This window comes from Anomalospiza imberbis, chromosome 4 (genome assembly GCF_031753505.1).
Source record: "Anomalospiza imberbis isolate Cuckoo-Finch-1a 21T00152 chromosome 4, ASM3175350v1, whole genome shotgun sequence".
NCBI classification, from domain to species: domain Eukaryota; kingdom Metazoa; phylum Chordata; class Aves; order Passeriformes; family Viduidae; genus Anomalospiza; species Anomalospiza imberbis.
In genome coordinates, this window is record NC_089684.1 from 8,912,355 (window position 1) to 8,938,991 (window position 26,637).

A 26,637-nucleotide genomic window follows, 5' to 3' on the forward strand; every position below is an offset into this window, starting at 1 on the left:
AGATGCTTAAACTATAGCATAGTTCTTGGAGGCCTTTCACAATTATGTCCTTTTTTCAATGACTGATCAAGAGAGTAGCTATGTTCTTATTTTTTGTTAAAAAAAAAAGGAATATTCACATAAAAGTATAGAATATAGCTGGTTTTTTTCCTAAATATTAACAATAGTTGCTAAATTCCTACAGATATATTTTGATAACTGGTAAAGCTTATATATTATATCTCCATAGAAATAAATAAATAAGAAAAAAAATATTAAGCATATATACAGTTAACTAGATTAAAAGAAAAAAGAATCATATTTTGAAGGGGAGTCTGGGGTAACACTGTTGTTTTTAACTCCTTCCTATTTTGCCAGATGAAATACCATTACAGATACATACAAATATAAGATTGCAAGGAATAAATAAATCTCTTTCCAAGTACCATAATGTCCTTACAAGTAACAATAAGAATTTTAACCTATGCATAGAAATGATCCCTCTGCTAGGTCTTAGAGCAGATCATCTCAGATAGTGCAGCAGTTAGCAAACCCTTACAGGTGTGTCCCATGATACGTGATCTCCTCAGTACATATTATGAATGACTTAGAGAAAATGGGGTTTTTTACCTATTATGATACAATGGGTAAGAGAACATATGTTTAGCTTTTAGTAAGAAATTCTATTTTTGTAAGAAATTCTATTTTTTCTGAAATGAATCGTACATCAAGTCTCTCTGAGTTCTTGTCACCTTTTAGCTTCACTTCATTTCTTGTGCAATCCCTGTATAGGGATTTCTCCCCTAGCATTGTTTCTGTGGTTGTTAGTTTATTCCCTATTCATCTCCCCTCTTCCAAAACTGAGATCAGCTGCTGTTTGCCCCTGGATCACACCACAGCCAGTGTTGGAGCATCCTGCCTCTTGGATATTTTCTCTGCCTACAGTGATAGCAAGCTATCATAAGAAAGGCCTTAATGTGGCATCACATGGTTTCTCTCTTAATGAAGCAGCTCAGACCCAAAATTAAGCACAGTGATTTTAAACTTCAGATATTTATATTGCAGGACATTTAGCATCTCCTCTAATGAGACTCTCCTTCTTTTTGATATGATGTGATAATGAAAATATCAATCTTCCCACTATTCTGCATACAGCTTCTCTCACTTTGAATAGTTACTGAGCAATGGAGATGAAACTCTTAATTCTGGTCTCTGCAGCAAATTTCTAAATTTGTGCAGGTGGATAAGAAAAAATGCTCTGCTGAATGCATTTTTGCCCTTCCAATTTCATTTTATGTGCTAGCTGCACACCAGTTACAACTGAAGACTGAAAGTTATGCCACTGGGCATAAAATTCTGATTAAAATGGCATTAGTCTCATGATTATATAGTGCATAGATATACTGACAAATTAGTAAGTAGTTTTGGTTCTGTTAAGCAAATGCACAAATACTACTGAGCTCATTTACTTCTCGAGTACATACTTGTATAGTAGTTGCTTACACTGGGTATGTAATTCCAGCTGCTTTTCCACACAGCATGGTGAAACTGTACAACTCGTGGATGAAAACAGGAAACATGATTACTTTGGAGCAAAGCCCTCCACATTTTTTTCTGTGGTAGGAACATAGGAAAATTATGTGATGTTTTACTCCATTCATTAGTATCACGTTTGCTCAGTAGTCAAGTAACCACTTGTTCCTAAGTGGATGACTGTGCCAGCAGCATTTTTTGGACATAAATTAAGTGCATATTTGACACTTAGTTCTGCATCACTTAGAATGCTTTCCAGAAATATTTTAAATAGTAAGTCTAGGAATGCTAATTATGAATCATTCGGCATTACAAAACGTATTTTTCAGCAATTACTGTCTTTAAATATTTAATCCAGCTTTACCCAATATTTGGAATAGGAAATAACTGAACAATCTCATTTTCAGCTTCAAAGTATTGGCAAAAATAAATTTCAAAAAAAAAGCTGCCTTTAAGATCTTACAGGGCAATAGCAGTCCAACCCAGATATGTGCCCAATTGGCTCCAGAGAAGCCTTCTAATTGGTTAAAGCACTTCAAAAGTCAATAGGAAATCCAAATCAGACATCCAAAAACTCATAAAAGATGATGGGATCAATAGCCTAACTGAAGTACATCTGCACCAGTGCATGCCACATGGACAACAACCAAGAGGAGTTGGAAGTCATTGTGCATCTGTTGCCATCACAGAAACAGATCTGGGCTTCTCAGTACAAGTGAGACATTGAGGGGCTGGAGCAAGTCCAGAGAAGGGCAACAAAGCTGGTGAAGGGCCTGGAGAACAAATTTTTTGAGGAGCAGCTGAAAGAGCTGGGGATGTTTAACCTGGAGAAAAGGAGGCTCAAGGGAGATGATCTAGCTCTCTACAAGGGGGTTTTAGTGAAATGGGAATAGAGCTCCCAAGTAAAACAAGCAATAGGCTGAGAGGAAATGGCCTCAAATTGCACCAGAGGAGGTTTAGATGGGATATTATGAAAAAATTCTTCACCAAAAGGGTTTTCAAGCACTGGAGCAGGTTGACACAGGGAAGTGGTTAAGTCACCTTTGCTGGAGATATTTAAAAGGCACGTAGATGTGGCACTTGAGGACATAGTTTAGTGATGAACTTGGCAGTGCTAGCTTTTTTTTTGGACTTGATGATTTTAGAGTTTTTTTCCAACCTAAGTGATTCTATGATTCTTTGGATACAGACATCTTCCCAAACATTTCACACAGAAGAGTTTGGCACAGAAGAGAAATTATACCCATCTATGGCCAAAAGTGCTTAAGAAAAAAGAGTGGAATTAAATCTCAGATGTTTAACAATTCTGTTTAACTATCCAGAAGTGATCTTATTCCTGCTGTTTCATTAACTACTGACCAGAATACACTAATACTATTGAATAGTTAGTAGAATACTACAAGGTGATCTCTCAGACTAAACATAGCAAGAGTCTTGTTTCAGACACCAAGCATAGCTGACACTTCAAGGCTGTCAGGTATAAATGCAAGGCCTAGAGAAGATCAGGATTCTCTTGGATATTCAGGATGCCACTGGACATCTCTCTCGCTAAGCATTTGGATTGAACATTGAACTTTTACTTTCTCAGTTAATTCTTTTTATTACGTTAATTTCTTTTATTGTTTCTGCCTGAGATACTTAATTATTCAATTTTATTACTTAACTAATTTAGGTATTATTAAAATTTTACTACATTCTTATCCTAAGTGGATTCAGTAGTTTTAATATTGTTGCATCTCCACAGTACTTGAAAAACTTCCCAAATGCCAAGTAGTCTGTTTAACCATGTCAGTATTTTTATACATCTACAAAGAGACCTCTTGTGAGAAATGCTTATTCTAGGAATCTTATCTCATACAACTTTCATATTAACAACTTTCTCTGCTACTGACTCTAATCCCACTAATAACATTTTGAGTAGATTCCATCATTGTCTGTGTCTCTTGTTACACCTGAGAAGGCATTTGATCTCATACAATACGTAGTGCTTGCTTTGTTCTAAAAATTGCCTCTATTGGCTTTTCTGTGTGAACGGTTTCTGAAAATTATGATGGTCGAATTTGTGGTCAAGTCAGTCATTCTGAGAAAGCTCATAAAATCCCGAGAGACTTGCAAAGAACAATCAATCCCTACATCAGGAAGCAAAAAGGAAGTGCCAACCCAGTGGAAATTTATTTATGACATGTTTGAAGTCTGTTGAAATAACAAAACGCTGGCCTTAACCATCAAACAGGGCATATATAAAAGCAATGAAATTAAATGTTATTTTCAACAAGGGAATGGTGTTCAAGTAATTATTAAAAAATAGATTTTTTTTAAAGTCACTCCTGAAAAAGTTAAAACAAAAAGGTAAATGTGATCATATATGTTACATTAGGCATCAGTAAGAAACTTTCCTTGAACTATATCCTTGCAGGAAATTGGCTAAATGTAGCCCCTTGGCGCCAAGGAGGTCATGAGCTCTGCGTCAGTGCTAATTCATTTCTCTGACCGCATTGTGTTGGGAAATCCTGATTCCCAGTGCTGAAGTGTAAAACAAGACTTTGAACTCTATGGGATTATGCATATAATATGCCAAACATTAATGAAATTTCATTTCCTTAAACACGCAAGAAGTGTATTTACGCAGAAAATGTTCTGCATAGCAGTAGTTATTTTCTTTTGCAAAAGTTTCAGGCAGTTTTCTCTTCTGAAATGAAAATTGTATTTGGAATTAAAATACTTAATACAATGCAATTTTTTCTGTTATTTTTTCCGTCTCTGGAGATATAACCCAAATTACCCTAATTAAAACATTCTTAAAGCAAAAATAGCCTGTAACCACCTTTCAGGAATATGTCAATGGCAAACAGATATTCACCAGAAAAAAAAAAAAAGCTAAATCTGATTTACAAGAAGATCACAAAAATAATTAATGCAAGTGTGAACACAGTAGGGACCAAAACCACCATACCAACAGGCTTTGCCTCCAAGTCAAACTGGCATTTAAGCCCTAGCCTATGCTAAATAGAAGACAGTCTGGAATGCAAGTCCTCAGAAGCTGAAAAATATCAACATACAGCAGCAATTAAACACCACAGTTAAAAACCTGCAAATTGCATTATCCAGATAAATCAGTACATGAATAAAAGTGACAAAGACTAAGGTAAAATATTCTCAAAGGTAAAGGTTCATCCCGCTTACAGCACACATCCCCCAACAGACCACCTGCAGCACTCTACTAGCGCTGGCTCCGAGTATGCCAAGCTTTAGGATATACAGTGAATGTTGTGGCTGCGTTTAATAAAATTGGGGATAATTCTGGAATGTTTCACTTTGGAGAGGAAAGATAATGCTCTTTTCACTCAATATGCAACTACTATGGGTGTGTAGAAAATGGCTAGAATTCAGGACACTGTAAACCTGCTTTATAAAAATTTTCAAATCTTTGTTAGACCCTCCTTGAAAACTCCCAACAGCTCTTGCACTGCTTCACCTGCTCCATGCATCAGTGTTCATTGTTTGTCTAGACAGAGCTGTACCGAACTACCTCTAATCTATGCTCAGGTTCCTCGGTAAAAGGGAGTAGGAAGGACATGCCACAAGTAGCCCTAAACAAGTCATGAGAGTAATTTTTTCTCTGCACCGCAGGTAGTGAGCTTTGGATAGTCACACCTGCAATGGCATACCAGGCACACTGCTCCTGTATCCACTGCCACCCACGAAGCAGCCTTCTGAAATGGCTCTTGCAGAATGTGGGGAAAAAGGGATGTCTTAAGCAACAGAGCACAGAGATTTAGATAAGGCAGAATATATTTTCCTAGTGCTAAAATGCTGTGGCAGGGGGTACAGTAAAACACATAGGAGTTCTAAGGGTTAGGATGTATATCAATCAACAGCAAGGAGGAGAGTCAATCCCACCAAAACATGTATTAATTGTAAAGTTATTCTAGGAGGATGAAGTATATTTCTCCACTGTGGCAAGAATTATGAGTTTAGGTGATTTTAGGGAACAAGTTGTCTGCTAATCACATACAGGAGGTGATCTTTTTCTCTCTCTTGTGTGGCACTTCCATGCTGACAGGCAGATAATAGTGGTCAAAAATAAAATAAGCAAAGATTTGCAGGCACCCCAGCCCTTAGTAAAAATGTGATGAAAGCTTTTGTTATCAAGTTGTCTATCCTCTCTCTTCTCTGAATACAGTGGCTAATACCTCTTGGAAAAAAAAATTCTAATAAATTTTTTCTCCAGTTGCTTGTGAAAAGGCAATAGCAGTTCAGAGCTGTTGGCTCTTTTCCACCGTTTCTTAAATTCTGCCTTTGGAAAGCAGATTTTCTCCAAGCTCTTTGGAGAACAATAGTTTCTTGCTAAGGTCAGTGCAGTAACTTCTATTAATAACCAGTGTATATAATGTATTCATAACACAGCCTTTAAATCCCTCCCAGGCATCATTGCTTAGTTCTTGCAAGCAAGAAGCCATTTACTATTATTTTGTATCCATGAGTTGTCCAAGAAGTTGGGCCACAGTAGCAAATACAAGGCTAGCTGTTTATATATTTGTACATAGATTCATTTAGGATGGAACACACTTCTGAGATCATCCAGTCCAACCATTAACACAGCACTGCCATGCCCACTACTAAATCACATCCCCAGCACCAAGTGCACAGGTTTGTGAGCACTTCCAAGGACAGGGATTCTCCCACTTCCCTGAGCATCCTGTTCCAATACTCGACCACCTTTTCAGTAAAGCAATTTTTCCTAATATCCAACACCTAAACCTCCCTTGGCACAATATGAGGCCATTTCCTCTTGTCCTATTGCTTGTTACCTGGGACAAAAGATGCACCCCCAGACCTTGAACATACATAGAACATGTTTTTTGGTTGGAGGAAAATAGAGGTGTTTATGCAGCACCCTATACAAGCATCAGATTTCATTCTCAGAATCAAACTGACCCAGCAAAAAGAAGTTTGTGAGTCCATGGAACAAAAGTTTTAACTCTCTCAGCACAAAACAAGCCATAAAACACTCCACTGCTCCCCAGTATGTTTAGAGTGTTTAATACAAAGCACAAAGCACATTGTCCACGGCTGACACAGAAGACATATGCCTTATGCTTGAACTGAGTTAGGGATATTAAAAAAATAACACTTATTTCTGGTAATGCGATCAGGTATCTTATCTAAGCTTATGTTACATAAGCTTAGACAAAATACATAATTGACAAAGAGGATACATAATTGAAAACCAAGAATTATATAAATAAAGAAGACACATAATTGAAAGACACAAATTATACTTCATTCTACTTTTTTTCCCCTTTTCTCATCCCATTTTCCTAAATAGCTGCTACCAGATTGAAGTGGCAAAACTCTTGAGAGCACCTATCCAATTCCCACCCATAATCTATTTAGCATATGTTACATACTGAGCTTATTGTACCATCATTAGGGAAATGGTTTCCATTGCCACATGTCCATAATCATTAGCTGTCTGGCTTGTGCAGATTCTTAGCATCATTATTTAAAAGTGATTCGAAATACTACACTTATACGGGGCTAATACAGGTTAGCTCATACAAACAGATCTTGTTCTCTTCCTTATCTAAAGAATCTTTTTGTTTATTTGTTTTAATTTCCTTGCATAGGTCGCTTCAGCTTGACTTCTGGCAGTTCTAACCTCTTCCTACTTTCTCTGACCTACAAGATAAAGCTCTCTTTCATGCTGTCTTTAGGGCAGGAGTGAAGAGGTTCTTTCTCAGGTCAGGATTCATCCAGATAAGCCCGGAAACCTTTCTTTGAAGGGTGATGGGTTTGGGGTGTTTTACATTTTGACTTGCAATCATTTTCTGCTTTCGAGTCCTTGACCTATTTAGTTCAAGGTAAGTAAATCAGTATACTGGAAACAAATTTCTCTTAAAACATCATTTTGCTTTGTTCATATTTATATTTTCTACTGATATTTTTGTCTGTTTTAGGATCTGGAAATATTTTTTAGAAACACATACTTAGTAATTCTTATAGTTTCACACTATGCACTGAATAGATATGTTTGAATATCTAAGTCAAATAAATATTTTATAAAGATGAGCATTATTAGACATATCCACATCCAAACACTGAAGAAATAACACGTGCACACACATGTTAGAAGGGGCATTTAAGCACGCATCAGTATTGCAATGCAGCTCTCCACAAATTCAGGGTTTGTTTTGGTCCCCCACACTTAATGTTTATTCTTATTTAAGTAGTATATACAGTTTGAGACCTAAGCACAATGTCCCTCTTCAAGTTAATGACTGTCACAAGAGCTGCCACTCACACATCTTGTAGGTCAGACAAAACGCACATTAGGTGTTGTCCCACATCCCGAGGATGTTATTTGATGTGTCAACATTACAGTTTTACTTTTTATTAGTCCCAGGAGTTGCACTAATTTTGACAGCTGCTAAACTCGTTTCCCTGCATTTTAAATTTTCTAAGACAATCATCATAAAGGGACAAATCCTGCTTGGCTTTGCAAAGGAGAAGGGCTTTGCGCAAGCCTTTTAAAACGTGATGAAAGCAAAATGATTGTTAAGACTTTATGGTTTGTTTGGGTTTTTCTTTCCATTCAAAGCAAGGCAAAGTACCCAAGCAGTGATCTTTGTTCCTCTTTATCCCTCCCCACAACATTAAGAAGGAAACTACTTAAGCCCTGACCTTTAAAAGTACATATTCTGACAGTTCCTAAACTAAGGATAAGCATTTGTTTAATTAAACAATTTCTGAAGACAATTTCAGAATCAAATCACTAATGTAGGCATTTAAGCAAATCTCTTTTCAGGAAATCTCTTACCCTTAAATTTAATTTATAATTAAAGTGAATAAAAAATATTTTAATGGAAATAGGAGGCATGTTTTATGCTGCTGCTTCTCCAGAATGTGTGTTGTCTTAGCTTTTTCATGTATCTTATACTTTCTATGTGAGAGATACTGGAAAAGTCCCCAGAAGAACATAAAAAACACAGCAGAAGAACAGGAAGAATTACCTCAAAGGATGCTGCCACTGCAAGAAAAGGAGCAGTACATTTAGCCAAGGAGATTTATGATATGCATTTCAAAGGAGGAACTGAAGATGTTCATCCTTCCAGAGGATCCACTATCCTTTCAGATAAAGCAGCAAGTAGAGAATGTGGTTTAAAATGAGGCTAATGAAATTAAGCATTTGAGCTACTACCATAAACTAAGCTCTACATAGCCTTCATTTCTTGCAGGTAAAGGATTCTTTTCAATGATTTTCCAGAATCAAGTCTAGAAGTGAGTTTTAAAGGCCAGAATCTAAAGACATTGCACATGCTGTCAGAGATCTTACTTCCCCTCTCATTTTCACCCCATGGAGCTATTCAAAATCATGATATACACATGTGAACCCAACTAATAGGCTGGCTTCACAGGAATTTTTAATCCTACTTACGACCAGTCCTGCATGTTTTATTTCTAATTATCCTATGTTGATTTGATTGGTAAAAATTTCAACTAATTTCCCCAAGCCTAGTCTGTTTTGCTCATAAGGGTACCTGCTGAACGATCTCTGCCTGCCCTTATCTCAACCCACAAGCTTTTTGTAATATCTTCTCTCTCCTGTCCAGTTGAGAAAAGGGAGTGATAAGGTGGCTTTGGTGGGCACCTGGCATCCAGCCAGGGTCAACCAACCACACATTTATTTGCAGTACATGAAACTTCATATGCTTTCTAAACTGTAAGAAATATATCAAATTTCATTCTTTGGCTTGTAACAATTTGTTCTTTGAGAAGCAAAGAAAGACTCAAAAATCTACTAAAAGGGGAAAAATTAAATACAATAAATCTCCCAAATCTTTGCTTGTACATATTCTATTGAGTAAAGACAGTAAGTGCAATTATTATTTAAAGCTTCACAGTAAGGAGGAGGAAGGAATTACAAAAATTATTGTCAAACAGTTATAGGTGACAATACTGATTGCATACAGTCTGATGAGAAATGCTGTTGAGTTCTGATAAAAGCTGATGGGTTATTTATAATTTAATTGAAGATACTTTTCAAAATTTACATAAATTATCATTATGTCTGCCTATTTATATGCCTATAAATGATGGTTTGGGTTACATACTGATACATTGTGGTGATATCAAGATAGTGTCACTAGACAGCAGTGTGCAGAAGTTATCTCCAGGCCAGACAGACTCATGCCAACAGCTGTATGGGGTTAACAGGAGGGGTTAATTTCCTTGTCTAGGCAAATTTCTTACCCCATAGCTGACTTCCTTTGAAACCAAGTCTCAAGGCAAATATTTGATTTTATTTCACCTATGGGTACCCATAGGAAAATGGACTAGAATTTCCCTCTTCATTTCTATGACTTCATCAAGAAATAGTTCATGCTCCTTTGCAATTTCAAGTTGCACCATAGCCTTATTCAACATCCACACACAAAGCTCCTCAACACCACCATTACAGTCATGTCCTGAGATACCTATGGAAGAACTGAAGACAGAGTCAAAAAAGACTTAAGGGCTATTTTAAAAAGCTTTTCTTTAACAGTTCCCTTGAAGGCATTTCCTTCCATTGTCTTTTGAAAGCTATGTCAACGGTCCATTGTTCTTTATGGACTGGGCTGACAGCATGATTTTTATATGTGCCTAAATGTCAGTGTTATTTTCCATTTTCAATGACATTTAACTTCCAAACTATCCAAATATATAACTTTCAGGACTAGGATTTCAACACTTGTATGACTTTGAAACTGGTTTTATGGAGTGATACATGGATACAAATCGTAGGCCAGTGCTGAAGAGCACCTGTTTTCCAAGGGTCAGCAACCTAGTGCAGCATTTTAGTGAGTTCAGATAATTTTTCCCAGCTCCATGCACATGTATTTTTCACAACAAATACTTCATATCTTCAATATTTGTATTGAGCTAGACTAGTATCTTTGCAAATTTGCATTATTTTGCCATAGTTTCTAATTAAGTAAATATATTTCAGCTTCAATGTTTCTACCAACCTTTTCCTTCTATTACACATTTCTGAAATATTTTCATGTATTTTTAGACAACATCATAATATCTCACCTTCTATGCTTTATGACTTCCTTTCTAGGCCATTTTTTATCTGAAAATATTCTACATATTCTTTTTATTCTGTTATTCAAGACATTAATTAATATAAAGTAGTACTGGTTTTAAGTTAGATGATTGAGGAATACTATTTAATAAATCAACATTGAAGTAGTAATCTATTTCATCTCATAATGGTGGGAAATGTTGATTTTATTATTAACTTTTTTTCACCCTCCCCACTACATATTTTTGACATGATAGTCATGATTCCAAGTTATTACAAGTGATAAATCTGAGACAATCTACTGCGATTTTGGAAACAAATGTTAAAATTGTGTATGTCTGCCATTCATTATTTTTTCCCTTCTTTATATTTTAAGATTTAAATTTCTGTTCTGTATCCTGTAAGAAGACACTATGGAAATTTGAAGAATCACCACAGGTACACAACCTGAAACAGCAAACACACTGAAAGATTGACTATGATCCTTAGGGGCCATTTTGAACCAGAGACATTTTATGATAATTATATTGTATCTTGTAAATGTAATTTGCCTTCATTGCTCAGATCCAAGGTATAAGGATAATACAGACCAAAAATTTTAAACAAGATGATGTATTTATCACATTTTGTCACACAGTTAAATGTATTTCAAAGTAGCTATCCAAGAATAGACGTGCTCCAAATCTCTTCACACATTCAGAAAATTTAAAATTTTAGTTCAGAGCACTGAAGTACTGGAATCATCTAAAATACTTTTCTCACAACATATAAAATTACCTACCATTATTTTACAGTTCTGACTTAATATGACAGCTAGATCCTTTTAAATAAGATTCCTATGGCCTCCAGCCTTTCCTCTCCATGTCAAAGAGTCTGGTTTACTCAGTGGATTCCATCAGAGATGGAGTAACAAACAAGTAATGCACGTGTACTTTGATTTTTACTTTATCATTTCCTTAATTAATGTAAAGGCTAACTTTCAGTTCTGTGAAACCAAGGAAAAAAATTCATATTATTGAGGATATAATAAGAGTTAGGTATTTCCTACAATGCAATGAAGTCACAGAACTGATTTGTTTACAAAAGGAGGTTTTTTCCTCACAATCCAAGCCCTTTCTACTTGATTCTGCAGGAGAAAGTGCAGACCTTTTTTTTTTTTTTTTTTTTTTTTTAATAGTAAAATCTGTGAATAGAGAGAACTGTTCTATCCTAAATTTATCATTGGGGGAGACAATTTTGCTGCAGGAATGTATGAGATGACATATCAGGAGAAGTCAGCTCTGGTACCATGCCACAGAGTTGCGAACTGATTAATAAACTTAAGAGGAAAAAAAAATACAGTCAAGTGAAGAACTATTTTTTTCTGGGTTCCGACAGAGGAGTAAAATGTATCATTAGATGTGTAAGATCACATTTCAGAACAATCTAAGAAATAAACAAACTGCTACAATTGATTCTTATGGATTGTGGGGTGAAAGTGGTCAATAAATGCGTGCTGCTGTCACCTGCTTGTTTACTGAGGACCTTCCAATAGTACTAGATCCCACTAAATGCAAGTAGTAAAATATAATAAGTAAACCTGGAACAGCTCCATTCAGGTCATCTTTAAAATCCAAAATTGAGGTAGGTGACAACAAATCTAAAGCCTTCATAAATGCCCATAAGAAAATTCTTCTAGAAAGGCATATGCTTTCTTCCAAACTGAGCTCTAAGACCAAGTGAAACAGAGTCCTAAATAAAGTTAAACTGCTGCCCCTTTTCATGGAAGTCCAAAAAAAAAGAGGAAAAAAAAAAAAAAAAAGCAGTCGGAAATCGTGCACACAACTTTGTTGAAAGCAGACCACTGCTAAGTAAACCTTCAGAGCCACATTGTAAACAGCCAGAAACATCCAGTCAGTGTTCTATAAACAGCTAAGTCACGCACCAGCCGAACACAGCAGCCTTCTGTGGAAGGCTTTGGTTGATGTTTAACAGGGTTACATTTCAAGCCAGCTAATAGTCACAGCTATTATCATTGCAGTTCGATTGCACAAACCAGAAAATCTTCAAAAAGTGGGCCACTGCCTGTTCTGCTGTGGCGATACTGTTAGGAAATAAATCAAAGAGAAAATCCATACGTCTCCCAAAATATAGCCAGCCAATTTATGCAAGGTCCGTTCCTAATATTCATGAATAAGCAGCAACAGACATATATACAAGTATTATTCTATCCTTATTTGCTTCTTTCTACTTTATGCTTACCCCCCATTAACATATTTTGAGAAGGAATTAAACTGATCATGTGAGTTATTTCCTGACCTTCAGAACTTGAAATATATAAAACTTGTATTTATTCAAAGCAATATTACATGCTTTATTCAAATAAATTATCTTCTTAGTTTTAGTGATCCTTCTTAGTTTTCCTTATAAAGTGAATGCAAAACCATCACTCACACAGAAATAAAATTTAGCTTAGCAGTTTAAGTGTTTTCCTCCTGTCTCTTTTATGGGACCTTAAAATAAACTAAATTACTGTAAAACACTCAAAGTGCCACAGCAATGAAGATCTGGCAAATTGACCACAACTCAGATCTAAGTTGCTCTTACAAATTGCCTTGTGAAAGTTTTAAAACTTCCAAGCTCTTCTAGGTTGAAAGGCAAATGAAAATTGTTAACAGAATGAGTATATTTGCATATTTCCTGTACATTGTATGTTTTCTGCAGAAATAAGTTCTCTATGACCCATTCTCCATCTCAGTGATATAAATGAAAAGTGACATTGTAGGACTTCTACACTAAGGGCTTTTGAATGTTCATCTTTAGTCTCTACAGATGTAAGAGTAATAATTATTACATAGCCTGATTATCCATTGTTATTTTGCAGTAATGATGTCTATTTTTGATAGTGCATATAATTGAGCCCAATGCTGAGTTTAAATACCCAAATTCTTCTCTTTTTTTAAGAATTAAAAGTGGTTCTAGTTTTTCAAAACTCGAGAACTGGTAAAGAAATTGAAAAACTTTAAAAAAAAAAAAAAATATATATATATATACATATATATACATATAAAAATTACTGCAATCCTGCATTACTAATGCAAGCTTCAAAGTAACTTCAATAAAGCACAGAATTAGAAGGAGAAAAGTAATACTTTCAAATAAGTGTAAGCTGGAGGATAAGCCTGACTAATGTATTTAGGGCACCTCGATATCTGTGATTAGCATGCAAAATATGTTAGGAATTTTGTTAGGGCATGGATTCTGAACACAGTTTCCCAGCCCTAAATTTGACAGATTTCTATAAAGCTGCAGATTTGTTCTCAGAGTCGTCTGCTTTTTGAAAACCTTACTATTATTTTCTAATAAGTCTAAATTGAAAAGAGGTAAAGTCACCAAGCACCTTGACAAAAATCCCTGAACAGATGAGGTAATTAAAAACTATTCTCAGATGGAAATAATATTGTTCGCATATCTGGATTGCTACTAGTCAAGATAACAATTGATTTGTTAGAGATTCATAGAATCACAGAATATGTTGAGTTGGAACGGACCCACAAAGGTCACTGAAGGCCAGCTCCTGGCTCTGAATAGGACATCCCCAAGAGTCACACCATGTGCCCAAGAGCATTGTACAAACACTCCTTGAACTCTGTCAGGTTTGGTGCTGTGATCCTGGGGAGCCTGTTCCCGTGCCCGACCACCCTCTGGGTGAAGGACCTTCTTCTAATATCCCACCTAAACAGCTTCAAGGTCATTCCCTTGGGTCCTGTCACTAGTCAACAGGAAGAAGAGATCAGTTCCTGCCCCTCCTCTGCTCCTCACAAGAAAGTTGCAGGCTGCACTGAGGTCTCCCCTCAGTCTCTTCCAGGCTGAACAGACCAAGTGACCTCAGCTGCTCCTTTTATGGCTTCCCTCCTCAGGCTCTCCACTGTCTTTGTATATTATCTTTGAATGCTCTCTAATAGCTTGATGTAGTTTTTATATTGAGGCACCAAAAACTGCACACAATATTCAAGCTGAGGCTTCCCCAGTGCAGAGCAGAATGGGACAATCCCCTCCCTTGCCCAGCTGTGATTCTGTGCCTGATGCTCCCCAGGACAGGGTTGGCCTGCCAGGGCACTGCTGACTCATGTTCAACTTGCCATCGACCAGGGCTCCCAAGTCCCTTTGCTTATCACTGCTCTGTAGCATCTCATTTCCCACTCTGTAGGTACATCTAGGGTTGCCCCATCCCTGGTGCAGAATCTGGCACTTGTCTTTCTTAAGCTTCCTAAAGCCAGTGATTTCCAGACCTCTGATTTGTTTAAATTTTTGCTTAGTGTATGCTAAGTTATGACCTAAAAATAATAATATCCTAATGCTTTTATTTGCTTTAAAAAGCAGCATTAAAAGAACATAACTAATATAAACTTCTCCTTACCTGAGCATTCTCAAAACCTTTTGTGTCTTAGAGTCACAAAAGTGATCTTTGTTTTTATCTTATATAATCCTGGGGAAAGGAGCAGAGGCAGACAGAGGAGGTGAAAACCAGGCTGCACCTAATTTCTCTGGTTTTGCTTCCCTGCACCTTTAGGTCTTCCTTGATGGAAGATTTCCTTAAGGAAATAAACAAAAACAGACATGGTAGTTTTTACTGAAGGTTGGCAATGACTGAATAGCATCATCTTTCACGCAAAGAACTCCATAAATTTGTTCAAACTCCTCTAAAACATTAGGTATTCCCAAATCTTAGTGTATTGACATTGATTTTTTTTTTCTAGCAGAATATTAGTATCATGAGAGATAGCAAAGGGTGATGCACAGAAGAGAATGAAGTCTGACTGACCCTTGACCTGAAGTAATATCTGCTTATGACAGTCTGTGTTCAGCCTATGTTTTAAAGACAAAATGTTAGAGAAAAACCCTATAGTGGCCAAACTCTTGTCCTGTCTGGATTTAAAAAGAGCATAACTATGGATGTGTTTTACTTCTTAAGCCAAGAGAAAGAACTTTCAGCTTTTGTCAACAGAGTGAAAAAAACATAGAGGATATGAAACTAAAGCTAAAAAGGTTTTGGCAAAAATTTGCAGGAACAGTTAGGGAACAAGGAAGGATGCAATATGAACTTTTCCAAAGTGCTTACAGAGATTTTTGAACGTTGCTTCATTAAGCTGTTAGAAGAGTACCAGTAAAAAAGCACTATCTACAAGAGACTGTTTTATCTTTAATAATATTTATTGTGTAATCATAAAATTATGAGATATGATGAGCTTTTGTCTACATAAGCTGATAGCATCTTTCTCATCTCAAAAGAGGTGTTCACTGTTTTAACTTCCTATGGGGAAATGGCATTTCCTTACCTTGGCATGCTATATTTCATGACGTAACATTCCATCTCATTCCACTTAACACAAGTTATCTAATTTTCCTCATCTAATGAAATTAGCCTGAAAATGTGATAAAAAATAAACTTTCATAGTTACTGGATACCACTTAGTGAGCCACAGAGCTCAGATAGCCTAGAGGAGCAACCTGGCAGACAGACAGTGAAAGCTAGAGATACATGATCTCAACTCTCATGGAGCACCACAATACTTTAAGGAATCAGATTTTAGGCTGATGCAAAAAGAATGATGTTAGGTTTTTGCGGTACATTGAAAGTAAACATTTTGCTTCAGAGATAATGATGTAAAGATTTCAGTTTCAAGCAGAAGCAGCTTTGCAGGTAGGAAAGAGTATGCTGGGAGAAACATTTGCTTTCTATTGATTCATTAATAGAGAATTTTATATATATATCTTCTCCTTTCCTCTGTAGAATGAAAAAATAATAGGCCTTTACACATTGCTGAAACTCTTTAAAAAGTAGTGGAATTCAGCATAGATTCTTATGGCTAGGGGTGTCATGGTTAGATGTTCAGGTGTCTACTGGGTTGAGGTTTTTCCCACAGATTAATCTACTCATGGGTCTCACTATCCTTATACCACAGCATTTTAATCAGGAACCATCACCAATACCCAATTTTCAGGTTAATTTACATGAATCTGTATGAACTTTATAGCCTTAGTCTTTCAAAATCAGTTGAAGCAAGCCAACTGATTCAAATTTTTTCAGAAACAGAGAGCATGATTGACTGGGAATTTTAATTTTTTACATGAAGTTTAAAATAACAGAAAAGATACTGCTACATAATTACTTTCTGATTAGAATGGAAACAATAATAAAATGGGATACGTTGCTCCATTTTTAGTTCAATTTGGAAACTAGACATTTATTTTAACTGCACATAATTTTGCATTTCAAACATAAAAATCAAAATTTTCTGCAGAAATTAAATATTTCAAAAGCTGAAAGTACCATTAAAAGGTGAATTGAAATGCCTCTTAATAAATAAGGTTAATAGATAAAACATTGGCTAAAACAAGTTTTCAGCCAGAAAACTGAAAGGCAAAAGTAGGAGCAAAGAGTTTCCTAACACAGCTGGCAATTTTTGTGTTTTAAACTATTTAGAAAACTCAAAAATAATCAGTGCTGACAGCATGCTAAGTATTTTAAAAGGTATTCTCCTAAATCTTCACTATTTTTAGATTTAATTAAGCTGAGATAATTTCTGCAATATTTGCCTACCCAAAGCAAAGTCCTTCTGATGTGATAGGAAACATCTGATGAAATCTTTCCTTCTTAATGAATGTCAACATGGAACTATAGTTTAATACTGGACACTTGACAAAAGAAAGGCTCTATTTAAATAACCTGAACAAACTCTGCTACAGTAGAGTAATATATGACTTGTGTAGAACTAAAAATTATATATGTCTTTTGATTTGTTCCTAGGGTATGGGTTCAAACTGTCTAAAATTGTTAATCTAAATGTTGAACTGGAATGCTCTCACATCTTCCCACATGATTCCTAATTCACATCAAGGCTGGAGAGTATTTCCAGCTGTTACTGATATGTTAATAGGACCACTGTGGATGCATATCATTTTTTAAAGCCATACATATAAGAGGTATGGGTAATATTTCCAAAATAATTTCATCCAGCCCTGCAGTGACTTTTTTTTTGCTTTGAAAGTTGTACTCAATTTCCATTCTTCTTACTAGCAATGAAATTAGTCACATTAGTTATGTCAATAGTACCCTACTAATATTTGCTTAAATACACACACTTGGAGTACAGAAGAGTGAGAAAGTGCTGAAGAGTGAGAAGAGTTCCTAATCATCTGTAAACATACATAGTAGGTACGAAGTCACAATCGTTCATACTTCCACTTGAAATTATTTTCTTTATCTTCTTTCCCTGGCTCATGCAATGATCTCCAAGAGGGGGAAGTAAAACACAGTGCTGCCAAAATGCTGGAGATGTTGCTTTCGGATTACAATCCAAGCTGCCCATCAGGTTGTTGAACAGTTTTCATGGGATAAAAAAGCACCTTATGGTTCAAAAACTCATTTTTGTAAATCTCAAATCATAACAGTCTAATCAAGCAATTATTATTAGCCCAAGACTCCTTATTACCAGGAGAAAAAAAAAAAAGAGAATAATCAAAGAAAAAATATTATTATAGAAAAGTCATCCAAAGTAGTAGTTAAAATTGAATCCACTCAGTTACTAGTATCTACACCTTATTTTTGGTGTTATCACACCCTTCCTTTGGTTAAGAGTGTAAGTTGATGACTCCTTTCTTGTCTCCTCAAGGAGAAGTGTGATTTTAGCTTTCTTTCTCCCCTCTAAGGTCTCTATAGCACTATTTTGATGTACTTTCTAACATACTCTACACAATGCTCGTGCCACTATTTTACAATTCCACAGTACAACCAAATTCCCTATACACAGCATATTTTAATGTATTGAATACTTCTTCCCTGTTCTCCTTGCAATCCCTAACACTGGTTTTGACCAGTCCCAAGGCTGCATTTCTGTGGTGACCAGTGACCGACCACACAGAGTGGTTTATAGCACCGGGGCCTCTAGTATAATTTAAAAGGCTTTACTGTCATTCCCTGTCCCCTCTACCCTACATTTTATTCCAGGGTCAATCATAGTTCATTCTATATAGAATAGCCTTATTCTATTATTGCCTATTATTGGGCACTTTACATAACAAGAAGCACTATACCACAAAATTGCACAAAGCTAAGCAAAAGACAGAACGAGCCATTCATGGTCATCTTCTCATTAGGCAATTGCTGTAGCAGCTAAACAAGCTAAAACAAACTTCCAGGAAGATCAAGACAAGGTCCAGGCAGAGCCAGATAAACCTGAAGCTCTGCTGCCAGCTTAACACAAAGACCAGTGCCATTTTTCAAGTAATAGCAACTCCTATATATGAGACCAAAAGGCTACATATCTGTAACATGGATAGCAGTGGGAATCTAAGTCCAACGTGTTCTCCTGCACTTCTGACAGCCCTATTCCAGACTATGTGCAGTGTGATTCACTTCTACGGATGTTGGTAAAGTTCTGGTACTGATGCAGGCACAGATTATAACAGTCTCCTGAAGAATTTTTTGAGCATGACATCCAGGATTTTCCCAAAAATATCCAACAGAAGGAAAACCCATGTCTGAAACCTTAGTCCTAAGTAAAATAAGGATCAAGAGTCTTTGGACATTATTTCACCATTCCAAAAATCAAAATAGGAAAAATAGATGTTTCAGTGTTGTTCCTACCAAATAAAAGATCAGTCAGAGCATCTTAAAAGTACACTGCAAACATTTAAAACTTCAAAATTATTAGAACTCTATAAAAAGCTCAGTGCAACAAGTTATACCTTTACAGGAAAGCAGAAAAAATGAAGCATATTCAGCAATTGGTGTTGGAATTACAGCACCACCTAGCGTGCTCTGGAAATGCTCCTGAGGGGTGCCTGTTTAATTTTGATTTATGTTTGCCTTTGGAACTGAAATCAAGTCACTATCATTTTGTTTTTCATAATTCCTGCAATTTGTTTTATAAAGTTGCAGTCTGTTTCATTCAATTAATGGATTTTGGCTCTATCAAAACACCACCAGAGGAAGTGTTACATAATATTAAACTAATTCCCACTCCAGATGCCAAGAAAGTACTTATTTCATTTCCTAATGAAAGGATCTATGAGACCTTTTTTTCCTTTAACCCTCTTTTTAAGGAAATGAACATAGTTCTTCAGGCATGGAAGGAGGAGCCTGTCTTGAGAAACTGGTATGGTCCAGCAGTAGGACTGAGTACCTCATAAATACCCAAACTTGGCAATGACTTGTTGGGATTTTTTTTCTACCCTGCAGAACAGAATATTCCTAGTTAACCCTGAACATGATTTGATAATCATACTTGATAAGGAAAAAATTCCTTTCATAGTCTTTTTCTCTGTTTGCTGTGCATATACAAGGGAGAACAGTGAAAGGTCTGGATAGGGAAGGTAAGTTATTTATTTACATACTAATCCAGATGGAAAAACAATGCTAGATTTAAAAAGGAAGATCAGACACAGTGACTGAGCAAACCTCTGAATTTTCACATATTTGCCATATCACAGCTCATTTTTACCACCTGATTACTTTCAAATTTCAAATGAAATTGATGGGGGGTTCTTGTCTGGTTTTCATGAGAATGATCAATAGAACTGGAAAATCTCAGTCTTTTCACACAGGGAATCACACAATCACCAGGTTGGAAGAGAACTTCAAGATCAAGCCCAACCCAGCGCTAACACCTGAACCAACAATGGGACCGAGTGCCACATCCAGTCTTTTTTTGAACACATCCAGGGATGGTGATTCCACCACCTCCCCAAGCAGACCATTCCAGGATTGCATAGCATATTTGTTTATGTACTGTTTAAATATATTTAAAAATTTGGGAGCTGAAAAGAGCCACTAAAAATCTAATATGCAAATGCAAATTTGAGGTGGTCTAGACTAATCTATGCCATTGCTAAAATGGAGTAGGCATATGCCTGCACAAGACATTGCACTACTCTCTCATACAGTGAATTTTTGGCTAAACATAGCTGATTGCTGCTCAAAAAAAGACTAAGAAGAAACAGTCATTATGTAGAACTTTGCTACCGCTGAACATTGTTCAAACCCAAAGCTGAAGACAAAGATTGTCAGGTTTCTAGATTAGAGGGGTTTGCCTTGAAGAAGGACAAAACCAGTTGCAAATGGTAGGAAAACTACCTATCTTTGTGCAATCATCTTCTGATAAGAGCACCTTTCCAGGAAACAACATATCCCCAAAACTGATAAGCTGTGAGTGGGCTATAAAGGGACCAGTCTCCTTCCCCTCTCTGGTAAATGCATATCTGTGCTGAAAAGATTCAAGTATTTAATACACAAGTGACAGCCTGATTGTGTGACCTAACAAGAAAGACATTTCCCATGGGAAGCTCTGAGATCTTGTTTTTGTTCACTGTGTCCTTCTTGCACACATTTTCAATGCCTTTGACTAAATTGCTCCCAAGAATGGTTTATGAATGCAGTCACCTCTGTTCAATGGAATTTACTTCATCACAAAGCTGAAGATCTTCAACTTTCTCAAGAATAAACATATGTCATTTATTAAATCTTAAATAAATAAAGACCAAAGACAGCCCAAATATATAAGGGGGAAATTGCAAACCTGACTGTAATTGCATTCATCATAATCAGCTTTACCTAAATTACTTATTTTTCATCACTGATCATAAATTTCTGGAACAACACTATTCCACCACAAAGTTAGATGCTTTAATGCCAAACTTTTTATACATTTCCAAAATTTATATTGGCAAGTCAGAATGATCCTGAACTTCATAACCTAGCAGGAGCACAGAATGAGAATTATAATAGTACTTGTAATTCAAATTTAAGAAAGGATTCTAAGAAGTTCATAAAATGTTGCTCTTGATGTTTTTTATTGGGCAAGAAGTCGAGCAGGTCAAAGAGATATAATAAAATAAAAAAACCAAAATCTAATTAAATTTTATTCTTAGCAACAAAATAGAAGCATGTGTTATATATGAATAGTAGTGTGTACTCACATCTGGCTTCAATTCCACACTGTATGTAGGGGATCCGGCTGGAGATGTCTCCCAGCTCTGTAGACAGTGACGTGACAGCTTGGCTTTACCTGAGCTACCTCTGCGTCCCTTCACAGACAGTGGAGAACACGGAAAGCATGTTGTTTGTCTTACCTATTTTAGAATGAGATTAGCTGTGCCACAGAATGCCTGTTTCTCTATTCTGCCTCTAAATGAACCCAGATGACTAATTCTGATTATGATATTTGTATTATGGTTGTCAATATTTGGTCAGTTGTATCCTAAACCAACTGTCTTTACTAATAGTACTATTCTTACAGCAGAAATACTAATTTTTGTATCTTGAATATATGCCTGACCACATCAGTGACTTGGGAGCAAAAGATCTTAATAATAACTTTTACCTTATACATTATTAGTGTGGCTTAGGAAAACAGGAAAAAACACATCCCAATAGCGGAAAGTCAATATATTTTGGGAAATGGAATTAAAACCTTCTCTATGTTTAAAATCTGACAAAGGCAAGGGTTCAGAACAGCAATATTTCAAAAATAGCGATGCTTATGAAAAAATGGCTTAGAGATAGAAATTATCTGAAATATTTTAAAATACAATTTTTATTTTATCTGCATTGATATCCAAATTTTACTTCAATTTAGGATTTGGAGAAAAGGCATTGTCTGAAGTACTAAGTAGGTGAAGAAGGCCAGTTGTTCAGAAACTGATAGGCAACAATTCATAAATAATAAGACAATATCTTTCACTGAATACATGAAGTAGGACTTGTTAAGGTGTAGGAAGAATGGAGAAATAAAAAAATACAGTTATACCCATTTGGAAATAGTTACTTAAATTAACATGTCTGGAGTCTGTGCAATCATATAAAAGGGTGGAACAAGACCATAGCCTAATCATATACTAGAACTTTTTTTTTCAGTTACACTAATACTTGACTCATGGCAAAGCACCAATAAAGAAAAGTGAACAAAGGAAATTGAAGTAAAGACTGAAAACAGTTGTACAATCAAAATTAAATCTAGCCACAATTTTTATCTAGCAGAAAGGAGATGCATGCAGACAATATCCCCTGGAGAACATATTCATCAAAAAAGACAGAAGACAAAAACAAAGAAACAGACGTGAAGTGCAAGATAACATTTAGAATTATTTGCGATGATAAAATATTCTCTCAAGTTAAAAGAAAATTATATCCTCCAAGGAAACAGGCCTTCCTATATATATATATATCATCATATGGCATGAATTTTTTTTTTTCCATCAAGCCATGAGTACAAAGACCACATGACAGTTCAGAAACTTGGCAATATTCAACAGTAGCGTAGTATAGTGGCATATTTTAAGAACAGCTAAGGCCTCAATTTTTTTTTAAATTGTATTCGTTAAAGATAAATTAACCATGAAATGTAATTTAAAAACCCCTTTCTTTGGCCTTTTTCTACCAGAAGACGTGCCTAGTCTTTCAATTTCATCTAAACTTTTCTAGGGGAAAAATATCATTATTCAATGATTTTCCTAATAATTGCTATCACTATTAACATAGCTTTATCAGTTCCCATAGGAAATTCAGTATGTGAAATTCTTAGAGTTGTTTAATAGAGAAGGTTAATACCAAATTCTCCTGATGGCACAGATTTCTGCAGGAAAGTTGCATCAAGACGACCTCACCCAGTCGGTAAATTTACAATCCTCCAATTTACCAGCACCCAACAACTCAGAAAATAGTTTTTCTTTGACAATAACTTGAATAAAATAAAAAGTCCCAACACTAGCATGGGTAAAAACTTGAAAATCTTCCTCCTCATTTTCTTTTCTAGCAGAAATGCTAGAAGAAATGCTACATCCCTGAGGTAAATGCCCACTATAAATGCCCTTGCTTTGCATATATTTGATAAAGCAAAGTCAGCAAAGTAAACCTACAAGCAAGAAGTTAAATTCTAAATGAAATAATTTCATACAATTATTTACTCATGATGAATTGACCATTGCTAAAAGAGGCCTTAAAATTACAATACACCACTTATTCACCTAACACCTTTTCCATCTTAGCACCAGGTTTTTGCTGATGCCTTTGAACTTTGAGATTTTTCGGATTTCACAACAAGACATTTTCCCTAGTTAGTACTTGCTTTGTCTTGACTCGACCTCATAGTGATCTCAGTCAAATTCTGAGAGTTTTAAGTTACCCAGTATAGAGTATTCAAAATTCCTGCTCCATTTCACCTTCCATCCCTTGCATACCTTTCTATTGAATCATTTGATAAAGTCTTCACTCTTATGACTAATAGGTTCATCCAGGTCAGATCTACAAGAATGGCCGCCACAAATAAATAAGGAGAATCAGGCAGTAGCATAGGAATGAAAAGTCTGTGGGCAGCATTTAAATTCCTTACAGATGTCTCTTTTTCTAGTGTATCCATATGTGTGTCTTATGACTTCCTCTCTTAGAAGACAAAAAGCCAGCCTGGTTGCCCTAGAGACAGCTGAGGTAGAGTGTCAACTAAAATGGAACGAGCTACAGGGAACTTACAGGAAAAACGCACTTAATAAAAGAGTTCATTGCCAATAGCCCACCCAGTATAAACATAAGCTGGCAACTGAAGATGCAATTGTCTTTACAATATAACCTATTTTTAACCTGAAGCCCTCTTTTTTTAAACTGTGTAGCTGCATTGCTGAAAGATGGATCATCTGCGAAGATGTGCTAAGTACCTGCTGAAACATGGTTTACTTGACATTGTGGTCACTATTGTGTAAAAGAATCTAAGTAGTGATTTGTAAATAAAGCCTGAAAATGTATCAGTGGGAGGTGTATTTGACTTTCTGGATCTGTGAACTGCTGTGAAAAGTTTCTGTAAGCATATGACAGAAAACAAGAAAATTTAAGAAATTCTGAAGTACTATTGCAATCAAGTATTACAAGAATAACACTCAAATCAACCTTACTAAAAATGAAATGAAGAAGCAGCAAAAAAATCCGGACCAAAATATTAAAACAGCAATACAATAATGAATCAAAACTGAGTGGATTCTTATGAAACACTAAGTTCATTAATATAAGGAACACAGCTTTATTCCCAAGACCTTGAGTAAAATGCCTAAGGGATGCCATTTACCAATGATTTATTCTTTAGAATAAATATATCAAGAAGTTCAGTCCTTTTCTAGTTGTTGTTTGCCCACCAAACATTTTCAGAGAACTGACCTAAGGCATCTCTCTTTCAGCCACTTATTAATTAGGAGTCAAAAATCCCCAAAGGACTTAAAAGAAAAGAAAAGGTGTATCTCGAGTAAGAAGAAAATATGACTGAAAAATGTTAAACTACTATAGGATAATTTGACCAACTTTCAGGAAGACTCATAGCTGAGGGAGAAGCTACAGATTTTGCCATTTCCTCAAAAGATTCTGCCTTGCCAAACTCATCTGGGTTTCAACTAAGTCAGATGGTCTTTGTCCATGGCTTGTAATCAGCCAAATGTAAAGGAAAGCAACAGTTCCAGATGAAGAAGAAATAAAGCAAAACAAACTGTAGAAATACAAATGACAGCCTACAGTAGTATCAGCCCACATCCACCCATAGATCTGCTCTAGTAATTGAAAAAAATTTTAGAAGTGGATAAAAAAACAACTAAAAACCCCAATGAAACAAATTATGTCTGTTATTCTGAGTATTTCAGAGGTTAAGACTTTTGAAAGGCAAAACGTAACTGCTTATAAATCAACTTCTGCGATGTCTCAAAGAAGAATGAATGGAGCTATAGTCTTTCCTTCTGCACCAAAACTGCAGTGAGAGCTGTTTCTGGCTAGTAAGATTGACATAAGCAAGAAAACACCTTCCAGCTCTAAAATTGCTGACTGAGAGGAGAGGAATGAGGAGGAGAAATGTATTCTAATCTAAGCTTAATTCAAGATGTAACATTTCAGTGCGGTTTTTGTTGTAATTTTTCCCCTTTTCTTCCTTTATTTTTAGCGTTAGTTGACGCCTAAATTGGAAAGGACATTTCAAAATGAAAAAAACCTACTGTTTGAATCCAAGAATAAATGAAAGGAAACATATGCATTTTGTCTTTTACTCCCCTTCTTTAAAACAGTCACATCATTTACTTAAAATTCTCCCAACAGAATGTTAAAGAGCAACCCTTTTTAGATAGCTCTACATGCTAGACAGTATAGCTCTTCTGTCAGATGCCAGAAGGAGACAGGAAAATGACCACTGCAAATTAAATCCCATTGCAAATTTAAATAGATTGAATTCTGTTATAAATATTTAACTATTTTTGCCATTAAATAAAGTCTAGCTATTAAGCAACATCTGATATTTACCAGCAACTGCCTGGACTTATTTAAGGACATTTACTGTTTAATTTTCCCCTCAAGAAAATGTCTATACTTGGTGGAAAGAATGGGCCCAGCTATTTTTCCTCATTTTTCCACATCCACATCAAGGATGAAAGATGATTAATATTTGGTAACAACCATTTTTATAAAGAGGATTTAGAACATTCAACAATCAATTAATCTTTTTGCTGTTTCCTTCTACCCTGATAAACTACCACAGGATTCATTTCAGATGATACCTGTATACTTATCTGTCAAGCAAACTCAGACATATTGTCATTTTAAAAAATTATCAGAATACTAAAAAAAGTGGAAACGTATCTTTGAGTCATACTCCTAACTGCTGAAAATGTAGAAAGAATACATCTGAACGTCTTGCAGATCACTTTTCATTAATTCTTATTCCACAAAATCAATGGATTTTTTTCACAAAGTTCAATTTCTTGCTGTTTTGCAAGTTTGCTATTATGCAAGCTCAGATTTGCATTCCTAAGTGCATCTCATATTTCAGCTGTAACAAAAAAATGCTTTTTTCTGCGACTCAGAAGGAAGTAACATGATGAAAAAAACCAAACCAGTCTTTGAAAAAGTTTTTGCTTAAAAGATTTTAAAATTGATATATAGTTTTATGATCCATAAAACCTTTTTTTATCACAATTTTTCTTGATTTTTAGCTTAGACTATACCCCTACTTCTGATGTGTGCCTGACCACACAGCGTCTCCCTGGCAGCCTTACCTATT

The 26,637-nt window shown here is 35.7% G+C and overlaps 1 long non-coding RNA gene across 1 annotated transcript in view; it reads right to left on the reverse strand.

Annotated features, from left to right (window-relative positions):
* Nucleotides 1–8,453: 8,453 nt before the first annotated feature.
* Nucleotides 8,454–26,637, reverse strand: part of LOC137472189 (uncharacterized) — a 60,283-nt gene continuing 42,099 nt past the window's right edge. Inside the window, exons 2-3 of the long non-coding RNA XR_010998056.1 lie at nucleotides 14,979–15,047; nucleotides 8,454–8,640 (exon numbers count right to left, since the gene is read on the reverse strand). This is a non-coding gene — a long non-coding RNA (uncharacterized lncRNA). The remainder of the gene's footprint in view (nucleotides 8,641–14,978; nucleotides 15,048–26,637) is intronic.